The sequence below is a fragment of the Mastigoproctus giganteus genome, chromosome 8 (assembly GCF_048544385.1).
Source record: "Mastigoproctus giganteus isolate SK-2022 chromosome 8, ASM4854438v1, whole genome shotgun sequence".
NCBI classification, from domain to species: domain Eukaryota; kingdom Metazoa; phylum Arthropoda; class Arachnida; order Uropygi; family Thelyphonidae; genus Mastigoproctus; species Mastigoproctus giganteus.
Genome location: NC_143582.1, coordinates 8,458,922 through 8,480,192, shown reverse-complemented (window position 1 = coordinate 8,480,192; position 21,271 = coordinate 8,458,922). Strand labels below are relative to the sequence as shown.

Genomic DNA, 21,271 nt, shown 5'->3' with positions numbered 1-21,271 from the left:
AAATAACCAACAGGAGGGAGTACTGCAAATTATGGTGTGGCCACCCCAATCTCGCGATTAAACCCAATAGAGCTTTTATAGGACAGTCGAGTCTGTGAAGTCTGCCCAACTTCATAAAAATGAAGTTGGGCAGACTTCGAGATTTCCCATAAAAAAGTATGGGAAATCTCGCATATCGCTCAGAATAATGTTAGTCAAGACACTTTTATAAAATTAATTGCCAGAATGCCACATTTGTGTAAGGTAATGATGAAATCTCATGGAGGATATTTTGATGAACGATCATTATAGTTGTTAATGTTTTTAGGGTAAATGTTTAAATGCCAAAATTTTAGGCAGGAATGTATATTTATATATGGTCTACATCGCTAATGTGCCTAAAACCCTATAATGACAACAACAGTATCTTTCTAGGTACGCAACAAATATTAAAAATGATATATAATAATTCATATGGACTACAAATATTACTGGTCTTGAGAATTTTTGAAGTTTTCCCTTGAGATAGTGAACCGTTTGCAGTGGTCAGATTTAAATCCCGCCCTAAATCGTAGGAATTCTTCAATAATCATCTCAGACAGATGAAGTAGGGTTTCCCTGAGAGTTCAGTTTTTCAGCCCCCACAACATGCAGATGCCAAAGTGGTCAGTATTGATTTTAGTTAGTCCATCAGAACTCGACGATTGAAGAGAAAGAAATTCCAGGTTCAGAACTTATCAATCGCTGACATTTGAGAATTTTCTATAAGCACTGCATGCATTAAGTTTCTGTTGTATCATTACCTTCTTGGGCTTACAGAAAATGCAGTGATCCACCATAGATAAGAAATCAAAGATTACTTATCTGAAGTTTCATTTGTAATTTCTTTTGTTTGCTTTACATGCAAGATCCACTAGCGAACAATCGAAGTTCCACTAAAATATCTTGTAAGTGTGAAAGACTGTCTTTTATACTTTTCTAGTGCGGAGGCTTTAAAAATTTGAAGAGAATGACTGAAAAACAAATGCAAAGAGTAATCTCACGAAAGTTATTCGCACTCAACACGACATCTCATTTTCATTAATTCGGGTTTCTTTCAAATCAGTTCTTTACACAGCTTGCTTCTTTCTAAACTACCGTTTTCATTTTTTTGTCGCACGAGCGATAACGAGCATTACTTTCTAATGTTCTCCCAGATGTGATTAAAGTGGGACACAGAACATCCTTTGAAAACAGTGACTCTCCCACCAGGGATGCCTTTCACGAGAATAATTAAACACGTTAATACAGTTATGTACATTTTTAATTTTGGCTTCGTAATGACTGAATATTAATCGCCTTTTACCCTTACACAGTCCACCGAGGGACACTTAAAAGATCGTTTTGTATAGTCCCTCTTTAGCTTAATCTTAAAATACTTCTGGTGATTAGTTTAGATGACGTTATCCAAAGATTTTCATCAGAAGTTTTCAGTGATCGGAATTCTTTGTTTTCATTAAAAGAAAGAATTTAATGCGTTCTTTCTTTTCATTAAAAGCGTTGACATTCTTTGTCTCCAAGTACAATTTGCTGACCAATTATCTAACTCGCTATAAATCCGTCTTTCTTTTAGCAAAGACAGCGAAATTTATTGACCCTTAACCTTGCGTTTTTATGCGTTGTAGAACTTCTATTTGTTTTAATGCCTCCTCCTTAAATTGTTTCCCTTATGGTTCGATCATCCCAGTCCTCGCATAAAATGCTTTCGGAGAGATTAAGAAAAGTAAAAAGAAATCGTTGATGTGTTTTCTGTTGCTGAAATGAGTAATATGAGATGCGGACATCACGTTGGGTCTGTGTAATAATCGAGTCCTGTGGCTGTTATATGTGATATAGGAGCAGGGAAAAGTTATTTTTGCTCCTATGTTAGCCGAAACCAACCACTTCTGAGTTGTAATTTTGTTTCACGTTTTGTGGTTGATGACTTTCTGCTGACAATTGTCTGGCAATAGAAAGAAATTGGCATTTTCGTGCAATAGTACCTATTCTGTTTTCTGATAACAATCACAAAGTAAGTTGAAACTGCTGGGTGTGGTTATATCTTGGAAAATAATCCGTACGTACTTAGTCAATGTTAGCTCAAGTTATGAAATATACTGTATCTGTATTTTTCCTCTGGAATTAATCAACATCTCAAATAATTTGTTATTACTAAGATGGAATAAATTGAACTGTTGGACGTTAAAAGTCTGTTTCCACTACGTTTCGATCACTGGAAAAATGGGTTGCTGCTTAAAGGATATTTCTTTGAAACACATGCTTTAAAAAGAAGCATTCACTGATCATCAGAAGGAAAATACTAGCATTCATCCGCTAACAAAAGTTACAAGAAGGATTTTGTCTTTCCGGTTAATTTTTGAATGTCCTAGGCAGATTGAACAGCAAAGATATCTTGTACGAATTCCTAAGAGAAATCATTTCTGTTTCAGGGAACTATTCTTGGCATTCTACGGAATGCAATACACCTCAGCTGATCAATATTTTGACATTTGAAGGGTATTACGATGGGAACAACAATCACCACTGATCCATATCGTCTTTTTCGTTGAACTTTGCCCTGCAATCTATTTTCTTTTTACTCTGTGCATGGCAGTGTACCGAAACATGAGCCCACCATCAGCGTGTTGTCGTGAGTGGAGCTGTGGACAGAGAATGCCAGTTGCTAATTTTAAATATTCGATCGAGACATGCAGGTCTGGTTTTCAAAAACATCTTTCTGGGCAATGAGCAAGAAGTTTTTATTCACATAAAAACCAAAAGGTCATTTCATTTTGTGTTCGATCCTTTCTTGGCATCTTTTGCTCTGTCATGGTGGATTTAAGGCAGCTACCGGCATGTCAAAACGGACCAAAGAAGATCTGATATAGCGTCATAACTGAAGCAAGGAAATCTCCTAAAGACAGAAATATTTCACCAGTAAAATTTCAGTGGCATAAGGACCTGTTGGGTAATGCATTATTTTCAAAGTTGACGCTGTACATTCCTCAGTAATTCTTTCGATCAGATGAATTGTGTTTTTAAAAATTAAATCTCATTAAACTCATTCGCCTTTAGCTATTGCAAAGGAATGCTGCAACGTAGATAGAGAGAAAATAACGTTTGTTTTGCAGACATTATATGTCGACAGTATATTGACACTTCAGAATATGATTATGCTTTAGCTGATGTAGACTTCTTTATTGCCATCTACTGCTTAGAGTTCCGCTTGAACTTCACTTAACACAGCATGCCATGATGACGAGAGCAGCAATAAAACAAAGTTCCAGTAACCGTTATTCGCGACGTTATTAATGTCATTTAGAACACTAACCACGTACGTCTAATAATCCCTTTCTAGATGAGTACTTTAGGTTATTATGGGTAAAGGAGAACGGATTTTTTCCATTAGACAATGGATTGCAAACGAAAATTATCGATTAGTAGCTCCAGGAAATTGCTACTGATGCATTAAAGCAGGAACGTGATTAATTTTGGTCGAGGAAGGAAGACAATCCTCCAGATCCGCGAAACTTTTCCAATGTTTCCCTTCTTATCCACAACCGACTACTTTATCACCCTGCACTATTTGTACGTCCATCCTGCGTGCTTCGAGATTAGGCGTATTTACCTAACTGCCCCCTCAGGAGTCTCTAAGAAATACAAACATGTCAAGTTAATTTCCCCAGATAGGGCTTACGCTATGATTGAGCTCAGACAAGTTCCAGAAACTTTTTTCTCCAATTCCAGTTCCAGTTAAATCCACTGTTATGGATCATGATCGTTTCTGATAAAAAGAACAAGTTGAAATACTCTTCGAAGGCGTGATTTGTTTTCTTAATGTCCAATTTATGGATATTTCATACCACTTCTCGAAGTCACTGGTTAATTTTTATTAAAACCTTTCTCAGATCTGAACTGATTGGTGATTAAAACTGGCCTTGAATGGCAATAAAAATATTAGAGGAAAGAAGACTGACTTGGAAATTAAGTTTAAAGCGATAAGCATCTCCCACATGACTGCTGGAAAATATAAAAATAAAACACACACCACTTTTACGTATCTTTATCCACCATCAACTGGCGCATGCTGAATTGAAGTTGTGACCAGGTTTAAAAGTAGACCGCCTTCTCAGTGTAAGAGGATGCTCGAAACTTGGACTCATTTCAGAAGAAATTTTAAAAAATAAAAACCAGAAGAAAAAAAAGAAGCTGTGTAGATAGAAGACTATCTCTAAGCTCCATGAATCTGATAATTGTTTTGATAAATCTGCTTTCGCAGTGACCGGATTTCTTTGTCTAACACGTCCATCTGAGACAGCTATCATTGCTGTTTCGCGCAACTGATATCACGTGTGTTACCAGATTAAATCCGTAAAATTCGAGTTAATTAAATTAATAGAATGCATAAAGGACTAATGATTAACTGGCAATGTGAGCACTCTCTTAGTGAACAAATTAATTAATCTAATTAATCTGCACCGCTGTGGATTGCAGTCGGTTCATATACCTGTATTGAAGTTCAGTACACTGGGGTGCGTGAAATGGTTTGTTGGATTGTAGGCAATGTTAATTTAAACACGAGTAGATGCATCGGTCTAATGATGCAGGGAATAGAAGGGTTGCTAAGAGGTAATTGTTAATCGCAATGGCTATTAATTGGTACAGCCGTATCTAACAGGAAACTTTGGGGAGGATAGCTGAGAGCAGACAAATTAAATTTTTCCATTGGAGATGAAGGATTCTGTGACCTGCAACTCCTTTAGATCTCCTAGCATCAGTGGAGAAGGGAATTCATTCTGAAAAATCGACACACATATTCCTCCTATGTGTCTTCGTTGTACATTTGGGGCGCAAAATAAAAATAAATTTAAATTTCACTAATCTTAAACGGTTTTAAACATTACAATCTTAAGAGGTGTTCAATACATTTCCTTTCCGGTAGAAGAAAAAAGATTACATATAAAGGGGGAAATAAAAATAAAATAATAAGAAGAACAAATAACAAAAATAAATCAATAAATGAACCTGGTGAGTTCTAATTATTTTGCAGTCCAAGAGATGAGGGATACTTCTTGATGGAGTTCATCAGAGATTGAGAATTGTCAAAAAAGAGTCAATAAGAGCGTGATTTGCCGAGCTGGTAATTCTGAGAGGACTGAAACTCACAATATCCTTGTTTGCAGAGTCAGAGAAAAAACCGTGAGATTCTTGACTTGTCTAGAAGAAGCATGGAAGTACATTTTGTTTTCGATATCATTATGTTAATGGGATACAAACTACTGGCTTCCTTGCGTAGAGTCCACTTGAATTGATCCTTCTTAACACCGTCCGGTTGGAAATGTTTTCACTTATGGCCTCAGCAGCCTCAAGCAACAGTTGATGACATGACATTGTAGGGGTCCGTCTTTCCGTTAGAGCCAGACAGTGTGGTCTGTTCTGCTTGACGTAGCCTTTGGGCGACCTTGGCCAGCTCTTATTGTAATGGTTCCTGTCACCTGAAACTGCTTCCATACACATGTAGACAGGCAGACGTGTATAGTATCTTATGTAGGAGGACACCTGAACGTCAGTTCAACTCCGCATTGGTGCACTGTGATGAATACAGGACTCTGTAATTGCCAGAAATGTGTACAGTTATGTTTGTGCAGTGCGCGGGTGTTGTTGAAGTGTTCAGTTCTTCTGGCTATTTTATCTCTAGGAAGGCCATCACCTGGAAAGCTTCCCATTGTCTGTCTACACCGTGGGGAGGTAAGCCACAACTGCTCATGTACAACACGCACGCACGCACACACGCGCACTTTATAATACGAAGCTGTTGTTGTTATTTGGTTTTTAGGAGCATTAGCAACTAAGGCCATATTGCTCCGGGGATATGCGGTGGTCATTCCCTGTCCTTTCCGCATCCTCCGTATTTGGTGGTCACGGGCTCGAACTCCGGTCTAATCAAGAAGCGTGTGCTAGGCACTACTGCTTCTGTCCACCTGGCTACGGAGGCGCCTCAATACGAAGCGAGTAACTATATAAGAATATCATAATTGGGTTATAAAGCGGATATCCTGATATTAGGGAATATCAAGACAGCTGACGCCATCTGTTAAAGACTTATTTTGAAAATTCTTGGAAGATTTCAAGCGTTCCCTTATTTGCCATTAAATCATGTTCATTTCCAGGAGAAAAATGAAGAAATGGAGATGAGATTTGTTGCCGAAGGTCGTCGTACTTTGGACAAGAATAAATCACGTGTTGCTAGTCCTGAAGCCACCGCATAAGCAAGAATCTGTAGAGTTGAGATTAAACTGTAGGAGTTTCGCATTCAAGGTTCCATGTCCTGTTATTAAGTATGATGGGTAGAGACTAGGGCAGAACCATTTCTGTACCATGTTTGAACAGGTAAATGAAATGTCAGGTATAAACGACCTAGTAACAATAGCTTCAGTAGATAAGGACCACCTGGATTGACAACAATCAGTAAGAAGATTCCAGCATTTCTCTTTTTCTTTCTTTGGGTCAGTAGTTGGATCGAAATAATATTTAGGCAGGTAATAGGTATTCCTTTCCTAATATAATAGCAGAGACCTTTATAAATAATATGAAGATCAGCAGGAAAAGCGCCTACAATAGCTTGTAGTGCCGGTGTGGAGACTGTACGGCATGTTAGTAGCAAGTCCAAGAGCAAAGACAATTTTGTATAGTGTCCAGTTGGGATTTTATTGTTAGAAGGCTGGCCCTTTGAAACCAAATACAGGAGGCATATGATAGAATTGGGAAAAAGACAGTATGATACAAGATACGGAGAGCAATGTTTTTTAGTCCCCATTATTTTTTAGAAATTCTGAAGAGCATCGATGTAAAGTTCTTAATATTTTTAGAGAGATGCTGTAAGTGTGAGGAGAAGGCTAGACGGTCATCTAGGAGAACATCAAGGTGTTTCTGTGACACTAAAGAAAGTGAACTTCCTTTTCATTTTATCACTGGAGTCTTATCATAATTTCGCCTTCCTTTAAGATCATTATTGTTGTTTTTGCCACTGAAATTGTGAGCGTGTTTTGAGTTGCCCAGTCAGATAGTCTGGAGAGATTATTGTTCGCAGAAGTTTCTAGATCCCTTCTGGAATTTCTGTGGACAAGAATGGATGTCATCGGCGTTGCCTATTGAATTTATATTTATTAGGTCATCATTGAGGAGAAGCCAATCATTTCGGACTAAGTTCCATACTAGGGGTCCAAGAATAGACCCCTGGAGGCAGCCTGTAGTAATATGTCTGGATATAGATTGGTGTTTAGTTTGTATCGAGAGAGTGCGATTATTAAAATAGCTCTTTATGAGAATGTATAACTGAGGACAATGTGCAACTCTAAGACAACGAAGGAAATTCCCCCAACATAGTGTATCGAACGCACCTTCAAAGTCCATAAATAAAATTGGAGGAATACATTTAAATATAGATTCATCTATGCCTGCAACTGCTCGGCTTCAAGTCGTCCAACGGCCCGCAATCTCAACGAATCATCTAGAGGACGATGACTTGCTAACCTAAGTACTGGAGATGTGGCTGTCCCACTGAGCAAGTCAAAACACGGGAATGAATTAATGTGTTTTGAACCAGTGTTTTTATAAGCATGAATAATTTGCATAATGTGTGGCTCTGTAGGAAGGTAAATAAATTTCTATTGGATACTCGGATTTTGCATGCCCGGATGCCTACTATATCAAATATTCGCCTTCTGTGACACTGTTCACAATAAAGTATTCATGAAAAACCTTTTGTTTTGTTAATTTTGTCAAGTAGTTAGATGTTCCTTTGATAAATCTCAGCGTTTGAATGCTTAGAAGATTTCTGTTGTAAGGTTATTTTAGGCGCATAGGATCTTAGGCCGACCTACTAACTACAATCCTGCATTTCTGTAAGTATAAATTGAAGGGCTGAGATTTGGGGAATCTGTGTGACAGGAGAGCGTAGCACGAGTAGGCAGCTAGGCTAACCTATGCATTTGTAGAGTTTTGGATTTCCTTGGCAATTATTTGGAGATTTGAAGCAAATTGCATCAAATCTCCAGATAATTGGGGTTTAAACAACTGACATTTTTTTCTGATTTTTTTGTTTAGCCTGTTGTCTTTCTCTATAGTGACATGACATCATCTAGTGTCTATGCAGTCACAAGACTCCTCTTTTTACAAAAAAAAAGACTTTATTTCACAATAAAAATAGACTAATGCAAATATCAGTACAAAATAGTTTTAGATAATCCATTCTATGGTTATAGATCTTTGCGTTTAATTAAAATAATTTTATTTAACTGAATTACGAGTATAATCCAGTTTTTAATGAATTACTATTTTACCCAGGTTTTATTTATGTGTGATAATTTCTACAAATTTTGAAAGAGCGAACGACTGGCTAAATCCTGAGACAGACCTGATTATATTTCGTAAGCGTTATTGGATAAATTTGGTCTATTCACTTCAAACGTGAGTGTTTCCTTGTAATAAATCTTTATGTAAGAAAAGCATGTTATTGGTACCAGTTCTTGAGCAGACTTCCTGGAATATTTACGAAGAGGAATATTTCAGAATGAACCCGGAAAACTGTTAAATTTTTAAACTTGATTTGGTTTTATAAACGCTTTGCGCATGAATTAATGGCACGTTCGTTTTCATTTGGGTGTCTTTGGCTAGCTATTTTTTTCCTTAGGTGATTAAAGAACATTATGACAGAGAGAGAGAGCAGTTCAACCATGACCATGTAGGGACTCAATTATTGTAAATTAGATCGTATTTGGAGTTAAGTCATGGAAAATTAGAATATAGCAAGGGAGGCTCCAGGAACCTTCATCTGGCTGCCTTTAATCACTTCAATTTTCGCAGCGGAATGCATTAGAGGATTCTTTGTAGATCATTTAGCTGGAAAATCGACTTCTTCCAGAAGTTTCTTAATAATGAAGAGGTTTTTATTTAACTAGTTTCGCTAAAACTACTCAATCTCGATGACTTGGTTTGCATGCGATTGTTCCATTAATTCAATTCAGTCGCATGCTCTTCTGAAGTTATTGTTACTTAGTAATGTCCTTAAAGTAATCTGTTATTTCTGATGAAGTTGGCTGCTAGCTGCCAATTTATTGCGCAGACATCTCCAGTATTCTTTTGGAAATGCACAAAAATCTCTCGATTTTTCACACAAGGCTTTCAGACTTCGACATTCGTTGTCTGATGTCTGCAGTTGAAGAAGCATTATTTCGAAGAATATTTATTAATTAATTCTAAAAAAAAATTCTCCTTTTTATGGAATTTTTTTACTCCACGTGACAGGTACTAGTACCAAGTGCACAGGGTGGATGGTTGTGTCCGTTTACTCTTATGATTGTTATTATTATTACTGTTTGTTAAGGAATTCTATTATTATCCTACATATGTTCAGGATCGCGGCTTTCTGGAGTTCCGTGTCAGTGTTCACTGAGAGACCTATTGCTGCTAGGTTCTTATGGGGGGGCTCTCTGGCACCCTTGTTATCTTTGTCATCTGTTGATTACCTAGTTTTGGATGGTGAGCATGAATCCTTCGGTCTTCATGAATCCTTTCCTTCGTGAACCGAAAATAGCAAGCCGTCCTATCTGTGAAGTCTTGATGGAGGTCTGCCATGGAGTGTCACCTTCGCCCAATTTTTTTGTCTTTGTTTCTTCAGTTTGCGTGAGTGTGGTCTTGTTGTATTTCAACAAGAAGTTGAAATATAACAACTTGTTGTACTTCAACAGTCCACTTGCTCAACATTTATAGATCTTGTTGAGTAGCGCACTCTCTTTAGTGTCATTAACAACCCTGCCGACCTTCGTATCGTCTGCAAACTTAGACATTAAGCCTGATACATCATCATTAATAAATACAGAAAAACAACAATGGACCCAACACTGAACTCTGGGGGACTTCATTAATAATATTAGTCCACAAAGAGCAATGTCCATTGATCACCACTCTCTATCTTCTTCCACTCAACCATCCCGTTATCCATAGCAGCAATTTGCCTCCAATGCCACACTGCTCCAATTTCTGCAGCAGTCTTCCAAGTGCAACAGTATCAACCTTAACCGCAATGATTCTACACATGTACTTTCTGACCGCATCCCTCATAATTTCTGGGTATATGCCATCAACTATCTTAGCTTTACGAGCCTTTTGGTTCGAAGTTTTTGTCATCTGTAATTTAGAAATCACTAATTTCACATCGCACAGCCTCTCCCCTAGCACTATCATGAAGAGTCTTTCGCCAGTAAAGAATGATGCGAAATACCTATTCAACAATAAGTGACATCAGATAGTTTATCTAAGACTTTTCCACACCCAGTACAGAAGAGTGCAGTCTGATTCATTTCTTTCTTCTTTGTATTCACATACATGAAAAACTGCTTGTCCTCATTCTTTTTTACCTTAATTAGTGCTTTCTGAAACTCAGCTTTTCCCCCCAACCTTGGCGCCTCCGTAGCCAGGTGGGAAGGAGCAGCAGTGCGTAGCACACACTTCTTGATTAGACCGGGGTTCAAGCCCGTCAGCCACCAAATACGGAGGATGCGGAAAAGTCAGGGAATGACCACCGCATATCCCGGAGCAATATGGCCTTAGTTGCTAATGCTCCTAAAAACCAAATAAACCAACAACAAACAAACCCCCCAACCTTAAACGCGTATATGGTAATACTACGAGCAATTTGTAGCTGTTTTGCAGATTTCAGTACTTTTAGCCGCACTGTAACTTTTCCATTCTATCTTTTTCTGCTCAATTTGTCTGGCTGCATCCGTATTCATCCATCTTGGCATCCTCCTCATACTATATTTTCTTAATAGTATATGCGTTCATCACTTCTCTGATTATTGCTTTAATGGCGTTCCATGATTCTAGTGTATTCGGCCTCTCTCTCTCTCTCTCTCTCCAGTTCTCCCAATTAACAGATGTCATGTAGCATCTTAAACTGTCATAGTCCCATTTTCTGAAATTAAAACTCGTGCCTTTACTACTGCATTCATCACAGTAGAACTCGTCAACAGATTCGTGGTACCACCAAATATTTGGGTGGCATCACGAATTTGTTAGCCCTATTGTTCCAGCATTAGTGATCCTGACCAAGATTTGGGACATCCTTGTCATTTTCCCAGTTTGTTCCGCTATTAAGATACCCCTATAATGGTTGAAGCTCATTAAAATCCCGGATAATACACAATGGAGCGGAAGTTGTATTTACCCTTCATTGATTGTGTCCCCATTTATACCAATATGGTGTCGACGCACGCGAGAGGTGTACACTTTCTTTTTAATTGCAGAAAAAGTTTGACCTCGTCTGTATAAAATGACAATTTTACTTGGGGTTTAATGAGAAGTGATATCCATCTTTCTTCGTCAGTTTCAATTTCGATCTAATATCAGGTGACCAAAAGAGATAGCGCGCCTTTTTCAGATAATCAGATCAAGAGTATTGATTTCTGTTGTGCTTGGAACTATGTGGAAGCCATTGTAGATGGCCATTATCCGTTGAAACTCTATAAAATAAGTGACACTGAGTAAGCTGATTCGCACCAAGAGCGAAGGGCATTTCTAGAAGACAGTGAAAAGTAAAGATGGCTGCTTCAGTTACAGTTATTCGAAAATGTTTACTTTATGAGTATTTTGTAGCGGGGTTTTAGGAGCATCAGCGACTAAGGCCATATTTCTCCGTGTATATTGCCTGCAAATTGCTTGTGTTCTGTGGCCGACTTTCTGCTTGCTGGTAGAAAAATCCGAGCTTCCGAGTGAAAAACCCTGCTGCCCTCGCCTGAGACCGACTAAATAAGCCACGTTGTGAAAAAGGCCTATTAAAATTTCTCTCGTCATCAATGGGACTCGAACTCAGGTCTTTTCCACCCGGTTTCAGAGGACGACGATTCTACCTCGTGCTACCCACATGAGGGCCTTTATGAGTATAAATTGGGCATTAACCCTATACAAGCTGCCCGTATGACATGCGTCAATCGGAGAAATAAAATGAGAAAATGCATAGACTAAAATGTTTCAGAAAATCTAATCTGGTGATGAGTCCCATGAAGACGGACTACCATCGATGACAACGAACTGAAGACAACAATCGAGTAGAATTCAAGCTAAGCACGTCAGAAACTTCCAGAAAGAGTTAATGTGATGGACTAAACCGTTTGTTTTGCTTTGCATCTAGTGGGAAAGTGCACAAATGCGGTAAAAATCAGTAAACCCATAAAAACCCAAAGCCAACAACAAAGTCCTCAGACTATCAGTTTTCCAGTCGCTGCTTTCGCGTAACAGTAACGAGCTAATTTTAACCTGCTGTTCAATCGTTGATGTGCCTGAAAAATGGCTTATGTCAACAGCACGAAATAGTAATCATTGGGTATAATCCCGAATTACCCTTCACCATCAGAATATTTTGGACTTCTTCTACCTTGAGGCCAAATGATCACAGGTAACATAAAGTGCTTTTGTCACTTTTGTACGCAAGTTTAAATTTTATCCTCAGGGGTTTGTGACTTTAATTTCATTTCACTTTTCATTGGCTGCTTTCATCTTTCTACCAAAGGTTTTTGATTCATTGCTGATTGGTTTGATTCGTTCATCGAGCGATTTGATATTTTATCTATTTATTTTAACATTTCAGAGAGTGATTTGATCTTTCTATCCACTGATTTGAAATTTCCCGTGAATCTACACTCACCGATTGGTTCTCTTCATCTTATTATTTATTAAGTATCAAGTGTCATATATTAAATTAAATTTAACGAATGTCATCGTGTTTGATCTGATGCTTCCATCAGGGATTTAAATTTGAATTTTCCGTTTTGTTTTACTAGTATATGTCACTTAACAGAATTTCTACATAAAAAAACAACAGCAGTCATAAAAAAAAAAAAAAGAGGTTTTATTTCACAATTGTATGCAAAGGTACAGAAAGAAAATCATTTAAAGTCAGGAGTCTACTTAGAATGGCTGATTTATGATCGAAAAGGCCGTAAAAAGCGATCCGGAGGAAATAATTCTTTTTATTGCATGCAGCATTGGGGAATTACTCGTGGTCGACCTCTCAGAAGATCAACCCCAACCAATATTTCGTAGCTGAGATCAAAGAGACGCTGCGAATGTCAAGCGTTTATCTGGCCTTCTTCCAACGGATGTCTCTGTAAACAAATAAATTCTTCCAGATCATGAAACTGATCTCATAACCTCTTGAAATGGTTAAACTGTCTAATCAGAAGAGCGTTCATCTAGGGCTATGTTTACACACAGGTACAGGTAACGAGGAGCCTGCTTAATGCGATAAATAGAGGGCATGAGTGAGTTTTTTTGCATTCCATTATTTGCCTAAAACGTTGGTTGGGGCCCAACAATTATTCACTACTTTCTAGATCACTGAAGATCATCCTCGAGGATGGCGGTGAGATTCTCAGAATATTATCGAACCATTTCAGAATCCAATATTCAGATTGAGATATCTTAAGGAGGATAATTGAGCATATACATCTTGAGATACAGTCTTTCATCAGCTCTACATTCTTAAGTTCAATTAGTTCTTGTTTCGCAATCCAAACTGCACCAACGTTTCCTTTCTTCCATGTTCAAAGTTATCATCCATTATAATTCTTAGGTAAAGACGTAAAAATTATAATGGAAGGAAACTTTACCTTTGCAATAACTATGCCATTTAAGATTTCATCAAGCTACTTGTTTCCTTTTAGAGATACTTAACTGTGTTGTCTTGTCAACATTAAAGTTTAGCTGAAGATACTGGATATATGGAGTCAGCTAGGATAACTGCAGATAAAGGCAACGCGCTTGTACGAGTCCTTCTTGGGATTGCTGGAGCGAAGGCTGTAACGTCTTAGGGACGCCAGAATTGTTCAACCAAACAGCGTACATGAGATGGAAAAAACATTTCCAGAAATTTTGAAGATGGTGATCAGTGGCTATATCACAAGCATAACTTATTTACAGGAAACTTATCTCCAACTGATCCTTGTTATAAAGACCTGCTTGTATGCAAAAGTGTACAGGTTTGTGAATGTAGACCACTGTTGCACTGTGGAATGTAGGGTCATTATTCCGTACTGGTGGCAAATAGATGAGGCATCTAGATTTTAGCTTTTCTCTCTGGAGTAATGCTAACAGAATCAAATGCCTTTAAAACTGGCTGTCTGGCTTCTTGTTAGCTTGATGCTGTTCATGGATTAGTGGGCCAAAATAAGAAAGCTTCCACCACTCTTATCGGACCGACCTTTCTTTGGAGAATACGTGTATACGTTAGAACCACTTAAGTGATGGAGATATTTAGCTTTAGCTGTTCATGTCTCCGTAAAGAATGAAAAGAAGTCCTCCAGCATGTTTGCAGCGTGGGTAGCCTATTACCAATATTTCTGATGTTTTCCGAAGCAAGTGGGATGTGTACCTAGGTCTTGGTTTATATGCTTTGATTAGTACGATTTAAGCGATAGCTATGGAAATTTTCAGCCTTCTTTTAACCTGGAGAAGTGATCTACTCCACGAATAACTCAAGTTGACAGCAAGTTTAAAAACAAGAACCAGAACCGACCAAATTATTCATTCTGCAGTATCTTCAAATGCTGATTATTGAAGTTTTAATTTTATATGATGAAGAGACCAAAACTTCTATTGGACGCTGATTTTGTTATTTCACTTGACTCTTTCGACATTATTTCTCCTAAAACCCTTCTTATCTTAGCCAATGCCACATACATCTCAGAGGCAATTAATGATTCTCCCAGGTTAGAACCATTTATAAAAGAAATCCTATGGTCCTCTCTACTACAAACAGTAATTATATTATCCCCTACACCACTTGGGGAATCAAAAACTGCATAACACTTACCGTTCTCGGCTGTATTTCTTTGAACTACTTTAACGATCGACGGGTGGTTCATATCTTCTTCATCATTGAAGGTCATATTTTTTTCCGTATTTGTTTTATCAAGTTCCGATTTGTCTTTTTCCCTTATTATAATAGTTTTACGGATCTTTGATTTCCTTTTACCTTTATTCCTTACTGGTTTCCAAGAAGATTCTTTCTCGAGAGACACCTGTCTTTTGCAAAATCCGCAGAGAAAGAACATGCTTCAGAAGAAGATGAATATGCTACAAATTCCTGGAACCAAGTAATATCTCTGTCTTCTTCTGACATTATTTATTTAGAAAAGTAATCTAGACAACAACAAAAAACGAAAAAACAATTAATTCCCACAGTCTATCAATATACACTGTGTTGTCACTTTATTAGGTACACCTACCTAGTAGCGTGTTGAGCCTCCTTTAGCCTTCAAAACAGCCTGAATTCGTCTAGGCATGGATTGAACAAGATGCAAAAAACGTTGTGCAGGAATGGCGTACCATGCAGATATGAGTGTGTCACGCAGTTCCTTGAGATTCGACGGAGGTGCAGTCTTGCAGCAAACAGCCCTTTCCAGCTCATCCCAAATGTGTTCAATAGGATTGAGATTCGTGGATTGAGCGGGCCACTGCAGCAAAGAAAAGTCATATGTCATGTTCCTGGAACCATTCCATAGTGATTCGGTCTTTGTGCACCGGCGCATTATCCTGCTGGATGTAGCCATCTGACTGAGGATAAACTGTCAACATGAACGGATGCACTTAGTCAGCAACGATGTTTAGGTAGGAAGTGGCATTCAGACGTGAATCTATGGATATCAATGGACCCAACGTGTGCCAAGAAAACATTCCCAACACCATAATACTGCCCTCTCCACCTTGCACAGTAGTCGCCAGATATGACGGGTCCATGGATTCATTTTGTTTTCGCCAAATTCTGAGCCTTCCATCGACATGATGCACCAGGAACTTCGACTCCTCAGACCAAACAACTGTTTTCCAATCCTCGATAGTCCAGTGCTGGTGTGGATGTGCCCACAGAAGGCGTGCTCTCTTGTTCTTCATTGATAACAAAGGTATGCAAGGTGGTGGTCGGCTGTTATAGCTCATTCGCAACAAAGTGCGACTAGTGGTGCATTGCGATATTTTATTCTGCGCACCAAGGTTGTATTCTGAAGTGATGTGCGATATTGTGACCCGTCTGTTTGTTTGAAAAATTCTAGCCGTCCCGCTCTGACCTCTCTCATCAACAAGAGATTTTCTTCCACAGGAGTGTCGTTACGAGGATGTTTCCTGTTAGTTGCACCATTCTCGATACACCCTTGAAACTGCAGTGTGTGAAAAGTTCAGAACAACTGCCGTTTCAGAGATGCTTTGTCCAGCACGTCTTGCACCTACTACCATGCCATGTTTGAATCCCGTTAGATCGCTCCTTTTCCCCATTTTTGCTAAGGTTTGTACGCTTATCTGATATTAGAAAGGTTGTTCTGCTTCATTTATATCCACAACTGTGGTCATGTGACTTGCAACATTGTGGGACAAACCATTCGTGTGCACAGCAGGGATGTACCTAATCAAGTGGTAGCACAGTGTATGTCTATATAGACACTTTTCCTCACCCGGAATGAAATTTGCATAAGAGCTGAAGATTTTCGCAGGGCGGATTTTCAGGTCTGAGCCCATAATGGACAGGAGGCGCCACAAAATTTTGCACCAAATAAGTAATTTCAAGGAGATTCTTTTCTTCAAATAAAAGATCCTGAACCCCAAAATTAAGAGAGTTAGAGATGGGGAAACCCCTGTTGCCGTTAGACTTGAACACACTATAAACTATAGCCATTTTAAATTTCTTTAAAAGTAGCCCAAAACTAGCCCCATTGTAGCCTATGGGACTTTACCAAAATGTAAATGTGAATTATAAGTAATAAAACGGTAATATGTCCACTGTATACGATCACATATAAATATTTAATGGCTTCTCCCTAAAGGTGGCTATCCCAAGGCTACATTTTGTGCAATGGCGTACCTACCATGTAGGCATGCAAGGCAATTTCCTCCGGGCCCGGGCCCTGTAGGGGCCTGGTGTCTTTGGTTGTGTCCTGTTTTTGCAATTTTCATTAATTAAGTAGGGGTCCCCAACATGTTATTTGCCTCCGGGACCGAAAATGGGTAGCTACACTAGTGATTTTGTGTAATGTTATTTCAAAGGGACAGTGTAAAGTCTATGGGAATTTTCACTACGGAAAATCCGCAATGGACGCCTATGAGGCGATGGTCTATATATGTTTCGCTATTCGAAGCAAAATTTTCAAACACCAATATCTTCTATTTCCCTTCAGCACCTGAAATAAAATTTTATCCTAAGACTCATCAATGTTATCTCTATCCATGTCGTATATTTAATGAACGTAACTACTCTTTAAACTACACTTATACATCAAAAAAGAGAGAACAGTTCCATAAGGACTTAACACAACCATCATTAAGCCACCTATCGGTGCTTCCATAACGGAAACCGCAAGTCTCGTCGGTTTCTCACAGCCCACTGTGGTTAAGGTGTACAAATAATATTGCCGTACGAGTCACACCACCCGCTGCCGACAGAACTGTAAAGGGTGCAGCGCGTTTTACATGCTTACTGTGCAACAGTTGGTGCCCAGATTTAAGTTCCATACTTAATAACAGGCTGAACACACCGGTAACCGGTAATTGCACTGTAGTGTGAGCTAACACTCGGTGACATGTAGAAGGTGTTCTTTGGCAAGTCACCGGGATCTAACCTTGTTAGGGATGTCTGCGTGATAGGGAGTACAGACGCCGCATCCTTAAATTGTACTTCCCTGTCCCTGATCCTTCTCCTTGAAGCTCGCCTTAATGCTGCAATCCAGCAATATGACATGAAGATGGCTTACCAACCAACCTTGCAGTTTTACACCTATATATTCTTTGTATATTGTGATGTTTATAATTGTATTATACTTTGAGTGTTGAGCTGTATTTACTTTTATTCGTTCACAAAACCCGGCCTTGTGGCTGTGAAGGGCGACATTGCAATGCATCCATTGTGTTATTATTATTATTATTATTGCAATGAAGATTTCTAATGTTTAAAGCTGACTTTTGAACCAAGAATTACTCTAAGATCTCTATGCCTGGGGCTGGATTTCCACGGATTTACAGGGGAAATCCGTGGAAATCCAGTTCAACCGGAATGGATGTGATTTTAGAGAGAATATCATTAATGCGATTTCTTTGGATTTATTTTTAGGAAAACTGCGAGAGATGTGTTTTCGGATTCTGTAGTCTGTTGATGATGGACGCAAATCAAGTATTTGGGATTTCGATGTCATGGATCCGTTAGAGGAGCTTCACATCTTAGCATAGCTAATAAAATCTGTTTGTTGACATAAGTTTGGATGACTTGCGGCAGTAAAGAGGTGACCTGATAGAACCCCACCCTGAGGTACACCAAACTTAGCTGCCAATGTAAAGGATATTTTCATATCAGTCGTTAGAAGCCCTTTTAAGAAAATGCGAGGTCATCTCCTGTAATCTGGTAAAGTAAAGTAAAATGTTTAAATAGTAAAATAATTTGCCTCTTTATGGCACTATTGTCCAAGGTGAAAAAACATGCAAATGAAGCCACGCATTCCTTCATATAAGAAAATGTCGAACAGTTACATTATTTCTCCAGGAGAAATTTCTCTATCGGTTGCATTGTTCCTTCCACTAAATATTTTTGCAAAAACATTTGGGCAGATGTTTTCTGTCAGTTGAAAGAACCTACAAACAGATGTTTCCTATCAGTTGCATTATTCCTAAAGTAAAAGTCTATCGATTGCATTTTTCCTTTCAAGAGGAATTTTTCTCTCAATTGCATTTCTTCGAGACGATACTTAAGCAGAAATTCCTCTTCCCAGCTAGAATCATCGAAAAGGAAGCTCCTCACACGCGGTTTATCTGAATATATAAGAAACATTTAACATTTTATGTTTATACAAATTGCAGTTAATATTAATGTATCATAACGTGGTGATCGTCGAAGAAAAGAGATTGATTTTATCAAGAAGAAGCAAAGTTAATTTAGCTTTCATTATTACAAGAAATTAAAGTATAAATTATATTAGGTGAGGTATCGTAATTATTTTGGCGGATTATTGATTGGTAACTTAATGATATAAGGAATCCACGCATAAAAGTTTGTCCTTCACAAAAATTAATTTCTTCTCAAATAACCAGAAACAGTAGGGAGAGGGATGCTTTCCCTCCAGAGGTGAACATTATTACGCAATTTTCAGCAGCTAGATTGGCATAATATTCAAACAGGGATTACCACAAAATAAACAACCAATGTTGTATCCGAACGTTAAGTTCGGTTGAGCAATGTTAATTAGGGTGGGAACAATTGCCCGTGCTTTGCAGGAGAATTTCAAAGAAGAGAAGGGAGTTCAAATAAAGAGAAGAGCTATTGTTTATTTAATTGGTGCTGCACGAGAATAGCTTTCCAGAAATTATTCAAAAAGTGATGATAAACTTGCTGAATGGCATTACTTTAAAGATAAAACAGTCCCCTTTGTTCCGAAGACCATTCACGTATGGAATTCTGTGGTACTGTACCATTCACGGTGTTCACTCTCTTCAGTCAATATTCGTGTTGAATGCAAAGAGCCAAGCGAAGATTTAGAAAACAAAATAAGAGTTTAATAGTGTACAAACAAACATATTCTTTTTTGTATATCCAATTTTATTCATTTTGTAACAAATTTTCAAAAGATTCTGTTTATTTGCTTTTCTCCTTGCTCCCTTTCGAATTTGACTATGCCGATTCTGAATACGGTCTTGGTTCTTTTCATGAAGTCAATGGATTACCAGTGAAAGAAAAGTAAATATGCTATAAGTAAACAAAAAGCTAAAAACACGAATTAAAAAGTACTGGGATCTCGTTTGTTTATGATTTTCTTAAATAACATCGATGAAGGGATAGAAGGGCGAGATATCAAAATTTTCAGATGATATCATCATCGGTAGAGTATTTAATGATCAGCGCCTTGCAGTTTCTTCAGGACGATTTCGATAGACTTCAGAAGTGGTTAGAAAGGTGTCAGATATGTTTTAATATAGAAAAATACAAAGTCTTATACATAGGATATAACAATCCGAAAATATTTTACTCTTTTTTAGATTATTTTCCTCAATAGGTTGAATATAAAACGGTAGAGGAAGAAAGGGATTTGGAAGTTACAATACAGTTGGAAATGAAGTTCTCCAAGCAGTGTCTCAAGCGAAAAGGAGAGACTCTGGTGACCTATCCATGATTTATCGAACATATTTTTCTCCTACATCAGGAGGGAGTCGAATACTAATACTAATAGTAAGTGGAAACACTCCCGAGTTAATCAAAAAGATATTGCTGAAAAATATACATTTAAACCACTTTGCCTTTAGTGGTTAAGTGTGATAATCGCGAAGGAAGGGCCGCTAATAGTCGTCCCTCATTGCTTCCTCATGTCTTCCTTGGTACTTCTTCTCTATTCATTGTTCTGGAGGAACCTCTCCCCGCAGAAAACAGTCATCCAATAAACCCACGGAGGTCTTGTTATTATGTGAGCAATCAACCCACAAGTTCCTGTCAATATCTGGGAATCTAAATTTCCCCATTATAAGACACTCTGATTCACCGGCACACTTTATTTCTGTGTACAGTTGTTCCTTGTGCTCATCCAAGTCAATGGGTCTATAACACACTCCTCATTTTTGCTTTCCCAGTGCTTATGTCACACCAAATTCACTCAACATTACACTATCCATTTATATCAACTGGATTCACTTCCTTAGATTTTATGTACTTCTTAACTAAGAGCATAATTCCCACTCCTATCCTTTCGACCTCACTGTATATATTGTACTCCCCCATATGCAAATTCTGCTTCCCTTATATTTGAGTGACACCACGTCTCCGATATCTTAACACTGCCTTCATTTGATGTGTTGACGACCAGCACTTCAAATTCATCGAATTTATTTACTCCTAGCATTGGTGTGCATGCAAGTATAGACGCAGCTGCTCTTACTGATAGTTACTCTAACACAACCCAACTATTTACTTGTCCCACACTGCTCCCAGAAGTCCTTGAAATCTCCCAGCATCTTTCCAGGCTGCTGCTCATTCCAATAGAAGCAGTGCAAGAATCACTTTCGCCTCTGCTTGCGGGTTCTGTTAATCCTTTAGTCCGTGAATTCCCCCCAAACTAGCCGTTTTGCGACCCACCTAATCCTCGATAGCATCAGCAAATATTCGTGTACCCTTTCTATTTAACTGTATCCAGTCCCTATAGAAGCAGTCTCTCCTGTTAAAAAGCACAGAACAGGCTGAGAAAAATTCTACACCATA

At 38.4% G+C, this 21,271-nt stretch overlaps 1 pseudogene; it reads left to right on the top strand.

Annotated features, from left to right (window-relative positions):
* Window positions 1-20,195, top strand: part of LOC150081233 (tubulin alpha-3 chain-like) — a 61,326-nt pseudogene extending 41,131 nt beyond the window's left edge.
* Window positions 20,196-21,271: the final 1,076 nt, after the last annotated feature.